Source organism: Vombatus ursinus, unplaced genomic scaffold (genome assembly GCF_900497805.2).
Source record: "Vombatus ursinus unplaced genomic scaffold, bare-nosed wombat genome assembly UNPS02005659.1, whole genome shotgun sequence".
Lineage (NCBI taxonomy): Eukaryota > Metazoa > Chordata > Mammalia > Diprotodontia > Vombatidae > Vombatus > Vombatus ursinus.
The window spans coordinates 8,098,769-8,111,332 of record NW_020945437.1 but is presented as its reverse complement, the minus strand read 5'-3'; the positions used below and the strand labels follow the sequence as shown (position 1 = coordinate 8,111,332).

General features: G+C 40.4%; 1 protein-coding gene across 3 annotated transcripts in view; it reads right to left on the bottom strand.

Annotated features, from left to right (window-relative positions):
* ME3 (malic enzyme 3) overlaps window positions 1-12,564 on the bottom strand; it is a 314,844-nt gene that overhangs the window by 129,557 nt on the left and 172,723 nt on the right. The gene's annotated exons all lie outside the window — the stretch shown is intronic.

Sequence of the window (12,564 nt, the reverse complement as noted above, 5' to 3'; positions counted from 1 at the left end):
GCCTTTCCCAATCCCTCTTAAATCTAATGCCTTCCTTCTAGTGACTATCTCTAATTTATCCTGTATACATCTTGATTTTACATAATTATTTTCATGCTGTGTCCTGCAGAGAGTTCCTCAAGAGCAGGGACTTTTTTCTTCAGCTTTCTTTGAATCTCCAGTGCTTAAGCACATAATTGGTGCTTAATAAATGTTTATTGACTGACTGAAAGGGGGAATGCAATGTGGCATAATGGATGAAGAGATAATATCAAGGCCAAGTTCGACCTTGGATATATTGGCTTTGTGACCCTTGGCAAGTCATTACTCTAGGCAACTCTAGGAGATTAAGGTACTGAGAAAGTGCCAGTTTGCATTGTCAGAGGGAATTCCCTCACCTAGAACTTCCCTGTACCAATGAAATCACATCGTAGAGATTTAGAGCTGAAAGAGGCTTTAGAGATCACCCTGGTCCCTCATTTTACAGACATGGAAACTGAGACACAGAAGAGTCGAATCACTTGCCTAAGATCATATAAGTAAATAAATGACAGAGCAGAGATTGAAACTTAGATCCCCTGGCTTGAAACACAAGGTGCTTTCTACTATACCGGATTGATCTTTGCTATTTTGAGTATCTATTCAGATAGATCAAATTTGATGTTTATAAATAATAATTATCAAGTATGCCAATTTGATGGTACAGTACTAGATTATACCATAAAACACCAAAGAAATATCGGTGCTGCCAGGAAGTAGTTCCACAGCCAATGAGGGTGCCAGTTCTTTCAAGCAAGGAACAACTGTGAAGTTGGCAAAGTCCCTCTTCAGGATCTTCTCATTCTATTCCCCCTTCCCCCATTGGCCGCACAGGGTGGGCCTTTACAGAGAGCCAACGGGTCCAAACTTATCCTTTCTGGCAAAAGGGTAGGGATGGGACCTATTGGTATAGGGAACTCCCTGAATGGTAGAGTAAACATCTTTTCTCAATGCAGAGCCACACTTTCTGAGACTTGGACAATTGCCTAAGTGGATAGAGTGCCGGGCCTGGACTCAGGAAGACTCAACTGGCCTCAGACACTTACTGGCTGGTTGACTCTGGGCAAGTCACTTAGCCCTAATTGCCTCAGTTTCTTCATATGTAAAATGAGCTACAGAAGGAAGTGGCAAACCACTCCAGTATCTTTGCCAAGAAAACCCCAAATGGGGTCACAAAAAGTTGGACAGAAAACACCTAAACAACAGGATTAGGGATAGAGCCTGAGCTTTCATTGGTATAGGGACCTCCCTGAATGAGGGAGTAAATGTCTTTTTACCGATGCAGAGCCACACTTTCTGAGACTCAGAGAATTGTCGGCAGTACTGAGATGTTAAGTTACTTGCCCAGGGTCATGCTACTAGTATAAGCTGGAGGTGATATTTGAACCTCAGTCTTCCTGATTCTAAGACCAACTCCCTACAAACTGAGCCACATTCCCTCTTCAACAAAATGCTATCAAAATAATAATCGCTGATATGTGGCACCTCAAGGTTTACAAAATGCTTTTTGGCGGCATTTGAAATCAGAGGGTTTTAGTAAACGTGACTGCCACTCACTGGCTGTGTGATCACAAACAAGTCACTTCACCTCTGCCATCTGAGTTGCTTTAACCATAAAAGGATAAGAACACTTGTGATCCCTTCCTCATAGGGTAGACTTGAAGATCAAAGGAGGTAAAGACTAGAAGATCATTGGGGCTGGAAGGTACCTTGGAGGCCACCTGATCTAACCCCTTCATTTTACAGATGAGGAAATGGAAGCCCTTGAGAGGTAATAAATGTCAGAGGCCAGATCTGAATCCAGGTCCTCTGTCCAGGGGTGGGGAACCTACAGCCTTGAGGCCACATGTAGCTCTCTAGGTCCTTAATTGCAGCCCTTTGACTGAATCCAAATGAGGCCACATGTGGCCCTCAGTCAAAGGGCTGCACTTGAGGACCTAGAGGGCCATATGTGGCCTCGAGGATGCAGGTTCCCTGCCCCTGTATCCAAATCCAATACTCTCTTCATTACATATTACATTACTCTATGGAGCGTTGCCACTAAAAGCATCATAAAATGCTATATAAATGTGATTTACTGTTATTATCAACAGATGTGTACTGAGTAGTAACTATGTATGTGCCCTCTATGTGTGTGCTTTGTACTGTTGGTAAATGGGTAAGCAAATAATTACTCTTGGGTAATGGCTGGTAATGATAGCTCTCTATCAATGATAGCTCATCTATCAAATTAGTGAGAACAATATCTATGTATTATAAACTAGTGCCCTCCTCCCTTGCCCCCATCACCTAGAACAGGGCTCTCTACATGGTAGGTGGTCAGTGGATATTTACAAGATGAATTTACAGAAATGAAGATAAAACTTCCATTTTAATGGCAATTCCATAACCTCTAAATAAAAAAAATAGACTAAGACAACCGAAACCCTAGATTCTTCTCCTGGTCCTGCTATTTGGAAGCTTTATGACACTGGACAAATCAGTCAACACTTTATTACTATTTACCTAGGTTTTCATAGCTGAAAAATGGGGATACCAATATCTGCCCTCCTCTTCTCTGCTGGGATTTTGTACAGGTTCCAGAGGTATGTGAAGAACACTAAGCTCTATGGAAGATGGGATACTACTGACATACAATAATATTTGCATGGGATTCTAGATTGCTTTTTAAACTAAATATCATATTTTTTAGTCAGCTATTTCAAATGCTGTACCTACTATTTTTGTACCTCTGTTGATGATGAGATGCTACATGGCAAAGAAGCCAAATACTTGAGATAAATTCCAAAGGGAAGGAGAAATTTCTTCATCTGTTCTCTGTGAATAGAAAAGTTCCTGATAAGGTGGACAAGGAGATAGATGTGGAAAATGTGGAATTCATTAAGGGGCCCGATTACATGGCAAAGCTGATGAAGAACGCCCTTATCTCCAAATGCATCACTTTCTGACTAAATTATTTGCAACCATGAGAAAAAAGGCCATGTCCATGGAAATTTCAGCTGAAATTGATACTGAAGCCCAAGTAGAAAATCAGCTCGAAATCGCAAAATTATAATTGTGGTGCTCACAGATGATTCTTATCAAGACTGAGGAAGGTCAATGTGGTTTCAGCTGTTTGTTGAAAATGAAAAAAATGTGCCAAGAAACGCAGACAAAGTTAGTGGAAAGCAATTATTATTTTTTTTAAACAATGCTTTTACTTTCCAAAAACAATAATCAAGAAACCTTGTGGTCTACTCCTTTCCTGAGTAGCCTCACTCAACACTAGTCATATTCTATTAACACTGCAAGTCTGGAAGTAGCTTTACAGGTGCCCCAATTTCTAAAATAAATGAAAACTTTCCTGTAGTCTCTAAGGGCTCTGGTTGCTCTAGACTTTCAAGGCAAATGACAGTGTTCATTTGTTCTCTCTCTCTCTCTCTCTCTGACTGTTGTAACAAGAATTTACAACAAGAATTTCTTAGTTTTTCAAATGCAAATGATTGTCAAGCTGAATGGATCCTGTTTTGGTATTAGCTTCAATTCTGACTCAAAAGCATTCCCATTGAGTCACCTGTTTACAAGTATATGCAAGATATAGAGAGAATTTTTTTTAAGGCCTATCCATTTTCCCACAGCAAGCCTGGGGAGGAGTTTCCACATTTTTTCCACTGAGTTATAAATTGTTGCAATCTTCTCACTAAGCCTTAGAGCAAGGATCTTTGGAACCAAACTACAATGAGAAACCCAGGGCCCACAAGAACGAGAAAGGCATAATTCTGGTTTGCATTCTCTCATATTTACGAGGCAATTCCATTGTTGGACATAATGGTTTTTATCTCCAAGCAATTTGTAAGCGGAAGAGCCCGGTTGCTTTAACATATCACATAAACATTTCTGAAGTTCTCATTTCATATTAGTCATGAAAGCTAGAATTTAATAAGAGAGACTGAAATGCTGTTTGCAGAGGACAAAAGTTCACTGTAAAAACATATCCTTAAACACAGGGGACTATGACGATTGAAAGCAAATGTACAAGGTGGCTATGGACCAAGAATCAGATGTTTTAAAAAGGCTCACATAGTAACTAAGTGATAGAAAGGGTCTGACCAGGCTTGTGGTTTTTCATATGACCTCCGACAACATAAATGCCATTGCCAGGAGAAATCCTAGCGCTGCTTTCAATTGTCAACGTCAAGGAAACCGAGATGTTATTAAATTGTTTTCTCTCTTTGGACTTCAGTTTCTTTACCTAGAAGAACAGATGGGATTGGCTGGATGGTTCTCTAAGTCCCTTTCAGTTCTGAAGTTTTGTGATTCCACGATTCAAACCCTGGCTCTGCTACTTACCACCTGTGTGATCTCAGGCAAATCACTTCAACCTTCTGGGCCTTGGTTTCCTCATTTGTAAGACTAGGGGGTTGGAAAGCTCTAATGTATGATCCTATTTATGAGCTGTGGTCCTATGAGCACATGTGATTCAAATGCAAACCCTAATTAAAAAGTGTCTCCTCTCTAAAACGTTCCTGAGAGCTACCATATAGGTCACAACCCCCTCCTAGACTAAAACTCCATGAGGGTAGGAGTGCTTTCTAATCTAACCTATATTCCTTCCACATCACCTAAGCATAGTGCTCTGCATGTAGTAAGAGCCTAGTAAAGGTTCACTGGATGAATTTCTAAAGACCTCTACTAGTTAGAAGTCTGTTGCTCACAAGGTAGCCTATAAGTTCTTCCTTTGACCCTTGTACTCATCGTTACCTTTTTATTTCTTTCCTCCTTTTCGCTGAAAAATTTCTTGAAAATGTAGTCTGTACCTGGTATCTCCACTTCCTTGACACTCTCTTGTCTACCCCTTGCAATTATCTTCTCCCCTCATCTATCTCAATCACTAATAACTTCTTAATTACCAAGTCCAATTCACTTTTTCATCCCTTATCTTCCTTAATATCTCTGAAGTGTATGACACCGTTCCACGTTCCCTCTTCTCCACTGGTGTTAGAGGTGCTACTCTCTCCTGGTTCTTTTTCTACTTTGCTAATCACTTCTCATCATCTCGTTTGATGATCAAAAGAGATGATATTTGTAAACGTGCTTAGCACAGCGCAGTGCCTGGTACATTGTAGCTTATTTCCTTCCCTCTCTCTTCTTCTCTGTCTTTCCCCCCTCCTTGGTCTTCATCCTCTTTCCCACTTTTAAGATGGGTGTTCCATAAGGCTCTGTCCTTCCTCTCTGTTCTCTCTCTCTAAACTCTTTTCTTTAGCATTATCATTCATTCCCTTGCCTTCATACTTCCTGGTGTGATAGAGTGGAAAGAGCACTAACTTTGCAGTCTGAACAGACTTGGGTTCAAATTTGGCCTCTGGCATTTTCCAGTCACGTGACCATGTGGAAGTCATATAACATCTGTCAACTTTAGTTTCCTCATTTGTAAACTGGAGGAGAATAATACTGGGAATTCCAATTCACCAGGTTGTTATGAGACTCAAAGGAGAGAATGTATGAGAAAGTATTTTGCAAACCTTAAAACTGCTTCATAAGTTGTTATGTTATTCTCATCTTGGATTTTATGGAGTTCAGATAGAAATGATCCTGGGACAAGTTACTGTTCTCTTGTTCTTTTATGTTTAATGTTCAGTGGACTGTTGTCTAATTGGATTTTTTAAAAACTTCCTTTTTTATGATTGAATAAAAGTGTTGGTATGTGAGCTCAACTTCTGTGGGCTCATTCAAAATATCCTCGGGACAACATCAGCAACAGACAGCATGACGAAGATTTTATATACTTCACCTTGCTTGCTAGTGGTTTTAATTTATTCGACCAGGTCTCTATCTTCTGAGAGCTTTTCATTCCATTGAGTTTGGAGGTTGTTATTATTATTATTACCATTACTATGATGATTATATTTTCGGCCTGATAGCTATATTTCTAACCCTGATCTAGGTTCCAGATCCACATCTCCAACTGTGTATAGCACTTTCCTTACTTGGATGTTCCATAGTACCTCAAACTCAATTTGTCTAAAATTGAACTTGTGAATCGTTTTACATAGTATCCCAAAAGTCTTGATACAGCTTTAAGCTACTAAAATTTTTTTAAATGCACTATGACTTTTGTGACACCCTATATTTATTTGTGTGTATGTTGTATATATTCTGTATTTGACTGTAAGATCCATTGAGGTAGAGACTATGTCTCATCTATGTATACAAGACTCTCCATACAGCAGAAACTTATTAAATGCTTGTGTAATTGAATTAAATTGTTGAGTAACTCTAGGCCTGGATAATTAAACTCTGGAGTGCCATGCACAGGGCAAAAATAGGATATGATTAGACATGAAATGTGATAATACTTAAGAATGATATTGGTCACTGGTAAGAGATGATGTGCTCTTACTGAATTTCAGCTTGTAAAGTGTCTGTTTTCCTATAAATTATCCTGGAGGTCACTATTAATAAGAAGCAAGATGGTACAGGGAGGAGAACAAGTTGCAATTGCTCCTAAGGTAGAGAAATTCAATGAGTGGCACCCACAAATTTGTTGCTGGTTATTCCATATGCTGGTTAGGATTGGGTCAAATAAGTATCCAGATTAATCTTCCTTTGCACATGTCATAATTAATTAAGTATTGGTTTAGAGGCCAAACAATTTGCTTTTCTTTTCTCTAGTTATGGAGAAAAGAGCAATATCACCTAGGCCAATTTTTAAAAGATAAATCAAATAATCAATACTAAAATACTCTATTAAATTAGACTTTCTTAATATAAGCAAATGTATGTAATGTAATACAAGACTAAAGTAATTCTACACTATCTTGCTCACTAAACTCAACTGTCATCAATTGCTACTTATCATAATTAAAATCCTCCTTGCCAATTTCTCCTCATTTAGGGAGGAAAGCACCTTTACTTTCCCTGAATCTTTTCATAGGTTCAGAATCTTCTGGTTCTCAGGTTTGGCACAAAATGAGAATGGTTTCTGCACTCCAGGCACTTACATTCTCCCAGGGATAATAACATACTTGTCCTGCCCACCTCCAAGGGCAACTGTGAACATAAGACGGATGATGGAATGGAAGGAATATTGGATGGGGATTCAAGAGTCCTGGATTCTCATCCTGATCTGCCACTAACTAGCTGTGGGGCCTTGGAAAAAGTCACTTCATCTTTGTGGTCCTCAGTTTTCTCATCTGTACAAAGATGGCACCAGACTAGGTGATTTCCAAAGTTCCTTCCAGCTCTAACATTCTCGGGTCAAGTGAGATCACATCAGAGTCTGATGGCCTCTCGTTGCCAGCTGTCTGTGGCACAGGCATGGCTGAGAGAATAGAAAAGATATTTCAAGATTAGTCTTCACTCATCTTGTAAGACAGAAGGTGTCTAAACTTTTTGGTTTCTGCCGTGCATTAGACCTCCAGTATCATGTGAAGAAGCCTACTGCATGGAACTTTCTTAAGGGATGCATGCAACCGAGGGGAGCACCAACACAACCACACAGGAGAAGACACTTGGTAAACAGACTCTCCATAAAGTGCTTTGCCATGCAGAGGTCCCATCAGACTCTCTCGCTCACCCTCCTGATAACACACACAGCCCTGCAGCATAACAGCCAACTTAGAAACAAACATCTATTCTGCAAAGTGAGGAAAACATGTAGAATGACTGCCGGAAAGGACCTTACAGTTAATTGGTTCCATCTTCCATCTTCCATCGCCCAAGAGACGACACCTAAGCCTTCCTGGAAAGATGAGATTCTCTCCTTTTCAAGTATCTTTTGGGAAGAGGGACTCCCATAAGCTTTTGTTGTGGAAAACCATAAGTCAGTTCCACTGTGAGGTCATGCTTTTTTGGAAGTGACTGAGAAATGTGAAGAATGGATTGGCTGTTGCTGGATTCTTCAGGGAATTTGTGATTTGAAAGCCTATTTGTTTTTACAAAATTAAGGTTGTTAACTGTCCTGATAAAGTCCCTGAAACAGAATAACCCAACTTCTGTAAACATAAAAAGTACAGTAGGTAGGACACTGCTGTTAGGGTAAATGTCTCACGGTCTCATGAGAGCTCTGTTGAGGGAACTTTCCCATGGGAGTTCTAGCTTCTATCAGCAGAAGCTGAGGGTCGCAACATAGTTGAGTGGCAAAAATAAGGAAGTCTCACAGAGACCTCTCCTTTGCTGACATGCAGCTCCCACGGTTGGTTTGGCTCTCCTCTCATTGGGAGATGAGTCCTGACACGAGCTCCAGCAGACCTGATGATTGGCTATCACAGGGGAATCACGCTTCGAACATGCATCACTAGGGCTACAAAAGACGGCTACCTGCACTCAATAAAAGGAGCTTCTGCCACCTTGCTGTCTCCCACCTCATCCATGCGTCTCTGGGTTACTGAGCACTGAGCTGGTCTCATGCTCTCCACTGCAGTGGCCACGACACACTGCCTTTCCCTTTCCACCCCCATTGTAACATAGCCCACTGTTACACAGATGAGGATCTGTTGTGGTCTGTATAATATGCCTTCATGGACAGCAACGTATCACCTCCAGAATCAAATATAAAATCATCTGTTTGGTGTTCAAAGCCCTTTATAACCAGCCCCCTCTCTTTACAGTCTTCTTATACCTTATCCTTCACCTCCCCATGTACTCTGTGATCCAGTGACACTGGTCACCTTGCTATTCCTTGCACAAGAAACTCTATCTCCAAACTCCAGGCATTTCACTGACTGTCTCCCATGCCTGGATTCTCTCTGTCCTCATCTCTACCTCCTCCTGGCTTCCCTCAAGTCTCAGCTAAAATCTCATCTTCTACAAGAAGCCTTTCCTAATCCCCCTTAATTCTAGTGCCTCCTCTTCAATTTATCTTAAATATATCTACTAAGTGATGTGAAAATTTAATTATTTGCAATAATACTTGATTATCTGAAAGGCATCATGGCAAAGTGGATAGAGGACCAGCTTTGAAGTCAGAAAGATCTTGGATCAAGATATCAATATACTAGGGGCAGCTAGGTAGCACAATGGATAGAGTACTGGCCCTGGAGTCAGGAGCACCTGAGTTCAAATTCAACCTCAGACACTTGATACTTACGAGCTCTGTGACCCTGGGCAAGTCACTTAATTAAAGTCACCCTGATTGCCTCACCAAAAAAAAAATTTAAAAGAATAAAAAAGATGTCAATATACTAGCTATGTGCCCATAGGCAAATCACTTAACATCTCAGTGCTCCTGACAATCCTCTAAGATTATACATTATAGACAAATTGTCACTCTGCATTGGTTAATACGATTTCCACAATGGGGAATTTCCTAAATCCATGAAATCATAGATTTGGGTCTTAAGCATCCACTCTAAATATAAAGCTCAGGTTGTTAGTATTTCAACAAGCATTTATTAAGCATTTACTATGTGCCAGGCACTGTGCTAAGTGCTGGGAAGACACATATAAGCAGAAACAATGATAGTCCCTGCCCTCAGGAACTTGTATTCTAATGGGAGATGATATAAAAGGTGTAATGGATAGGGAGGAAAGAAGAGGAGTGGGAGCATGGTAGAGAAATCCAGAAGTGAAGCCTGTAGAGAAATGAAGAGATTGGTGACTCGGGCAACCTCCTTAACATGAAGGGTACATCCAACATGAGAAGTCCGGGGGTGAAGTGAACTTCCAGGGTGAAGCAGCTTCTTGCTACATGGGGATGAGATGAGTCAGCAGGTTGCCTGGAGAGGAATAATTTGGAGCTGGAAGGGAATTCAGAGGCCGTCTCGCCCAACTCCCTCTCCTTTTGACAATGAGGACCCAGTGGCACAAAGAGGTGAAAATGTTTGCCTGAGATAACAGAAGATTCAACACCGGGTATGACAACTCCTCTCTGTGCTCTTTACCAAACATCACTGCTGCTACTGACACAGAAGCTTCAAATTGAATGGGCCAGTGCCTGTGAGTTAATTCAGGTTCAAGATCAGGGCTATCTAGGGGGAAAGCTGGGCTAAACTGTCTGCCTGAACATACGCACTTCCTTCATAGGGTAAGGAAATTCTTTCCACACCTACCCCTTTGATCAGTGTGGCAAGGATCACCAGGGACAAAAAAACAGGGAGGACAGAGTCAGATCAAAATGACAAAAATATAATTTTGTTTAAACGATGGGGGAAATTCTCCTTTAGCCAGAGGAAGTCATATGTAGTGCATCCTGTCTTATTGAATGTAGTACATTGGCTTCTAGCCTGAATAACAAAGATGATCATACTGCACGTCTGTATAGAACACTCATTTTCCTCCCTTTGCTGTCCCACATATATAGTTGATGACCTCAGCAGCTGTGATATACCCACAAATAGATATTTTAGTCAAATCCACAAAATAAGCCTTAATAAAATGGCATTGGAGTTTAATTTCACTGCTTTGATGGATCTGTGATCTCACCAAGGTGGGGACTCATTCCAGTGATGCAAATTGCAACTCATCCATACCTGTCCATCTTGTATAACAGTACCACACAAATTTCCCAAAGACAACCAAGCTCACTCCCTTCCTTTGAAATTGATCCTGGGCCAAGCTCACTGTCTATCCGGTGTGTGTTCAAAATATTTGGATCAGCTCTGTGAGTTGTCCAAACAACTACTTGTCATCCTTTGGACAATTGCCATTTTTATCATTTGAAACATCTGTGTGATTATGGATCTTATTTTTTTGTTGTTGTTGTTCAATTGTTCCAGTCATATCTTATTCTTTATGACCCCATTTGAGGTTTTCTTGGTAAATATACTGGCATGGTTTACCATTTTCTCCTCTAAATAATTTTACAGATGAAGAAACTGAGGCAAACAGGGTTAAGCAACTTGCCCAGAGTTACACAGCTAGTAAGTGTTTGAGACTGAATTTGAACTCGAGTCTTCCTGACTCCAGGCCCAGCTTTCTTTCCATTGCACCACCTAGTTGCATCTAGATCTATTTAGGATGCTATAAAATGTTCTGACACTTGATGTAATGGGCGCAATGTCATCTAAAAATGAGAACACCTAAAAGACCTCCCCTCATACATGTTGTCATCATAGTACAGTGGATTGAACCCTAGACTTGGAGTCTGGAGACCTAGGTTCAAACTCTGCCTCAGATATACTATCTGTGAGATCACAGACAAGTCACATAAACTCCCAGAGCCCATTTCCTTGAATATAAAATTGGGATAAAAATACTTATACTTCTTACTTCATAGAACTGTTGGAAGAAAAGTGTTTTGCAAACCTTAAATCTCTATAGAAAACGTGAATTAATATTTTTAGTGAAGTCCTCTACAATATGGGAATCTGAGCTAGACGTCCTCCATGATGTAGGCAAGCACCATTGGGGAGCATATGCTCTCTCTGTTTTGTGTTTACTGGGTGACTGTTAACAGGAAAACAGATTTCGTCAGATGCTAAGACCATTCTCATATTCTTTTAAGCTTAGCAGAGCCTCTCAGACCCTGGGTCTGCTAGAATATCTCTAAAGAGTCCTAGGCCACCTCCATGCCATGATGAGACATCAGAGTAGAACCCTGAAGATATCATTTACTAGAGGCACGGTGTATAGAATGGTGAAGGCAACAGCCCCAACAGTCCGTATACATTGGGAATATTGTGTTCAGTTCTGGGTGACAAATTTCAGGACAAACATTGGTTAAAAAAAATAGCTCACAGCCAGAGGCAGTAATCAATGTGGCAAGGGGATCTGAGACCATGCCATATGGAGAAGAGTGGAAGGGAATGGAGCTGTTTAGCATGAAGATGCCTTACTAAGACTGGATAGCTGTCTTCAAGTTTCTGATGAGCAGACTATTACAGGGAAGAAATTTGCTCAGCTTGGCCCCAGAAGGAAGAACGAGGGAAAGTGAGTGAGTTAGAGAAGTAGATTTTGGTTTGATATAAGGGGAAATTTACTAACACTTAGAAACTACCCCAAGTAGAATAGGCTTCCTTGAAAAGTAGTAATTTCCCTCTCAATGGAGATTTCAAAGCAAAGGCTGGATGACTTCCTCTGTTAATTACTTCCTATTTATCCTGGTATAGCTTGCTTTGTATATATTTCTTTGCATGTTGTCTCTCTCATTCATTAGATTGTGAACTTCTTAAGGGCAGGGACTTTTTGCCTCTTTTTGCATCCCCAGCGATTGGCACAGTGCCTGGCACATATTATAGGTGCTTAATAAATGTTTACTGATTAACTGATGACCATTTGTTGGGTATGCCATACAGGTGATTCTTTTTTAGGCAGGGTTTTGACTAAATGGTTTCTGGTATCAATTCTCTATGATTTCACCTCTTTCTGGATTTTGAAGCCAAAGTGGCTAACATACAGTTGAGAACACATCCACTTTCTCTGTGTGTAAACTTATAACCTAATGTGAAAGAAAAATACCACCATCAAACAAATACAGTCTCTAAAGGAATTCAAGGAATTAGATTCAGGGAAATTAGAATCCAAAATAAATTATCTTTCTCTCCTCCACCCTTCTGCTCTGAAGGGTCATAGCCTTCAAGGGGATCCAGATACTAGATAAGTGACTAAAATAAAAACTCCTGACAAATG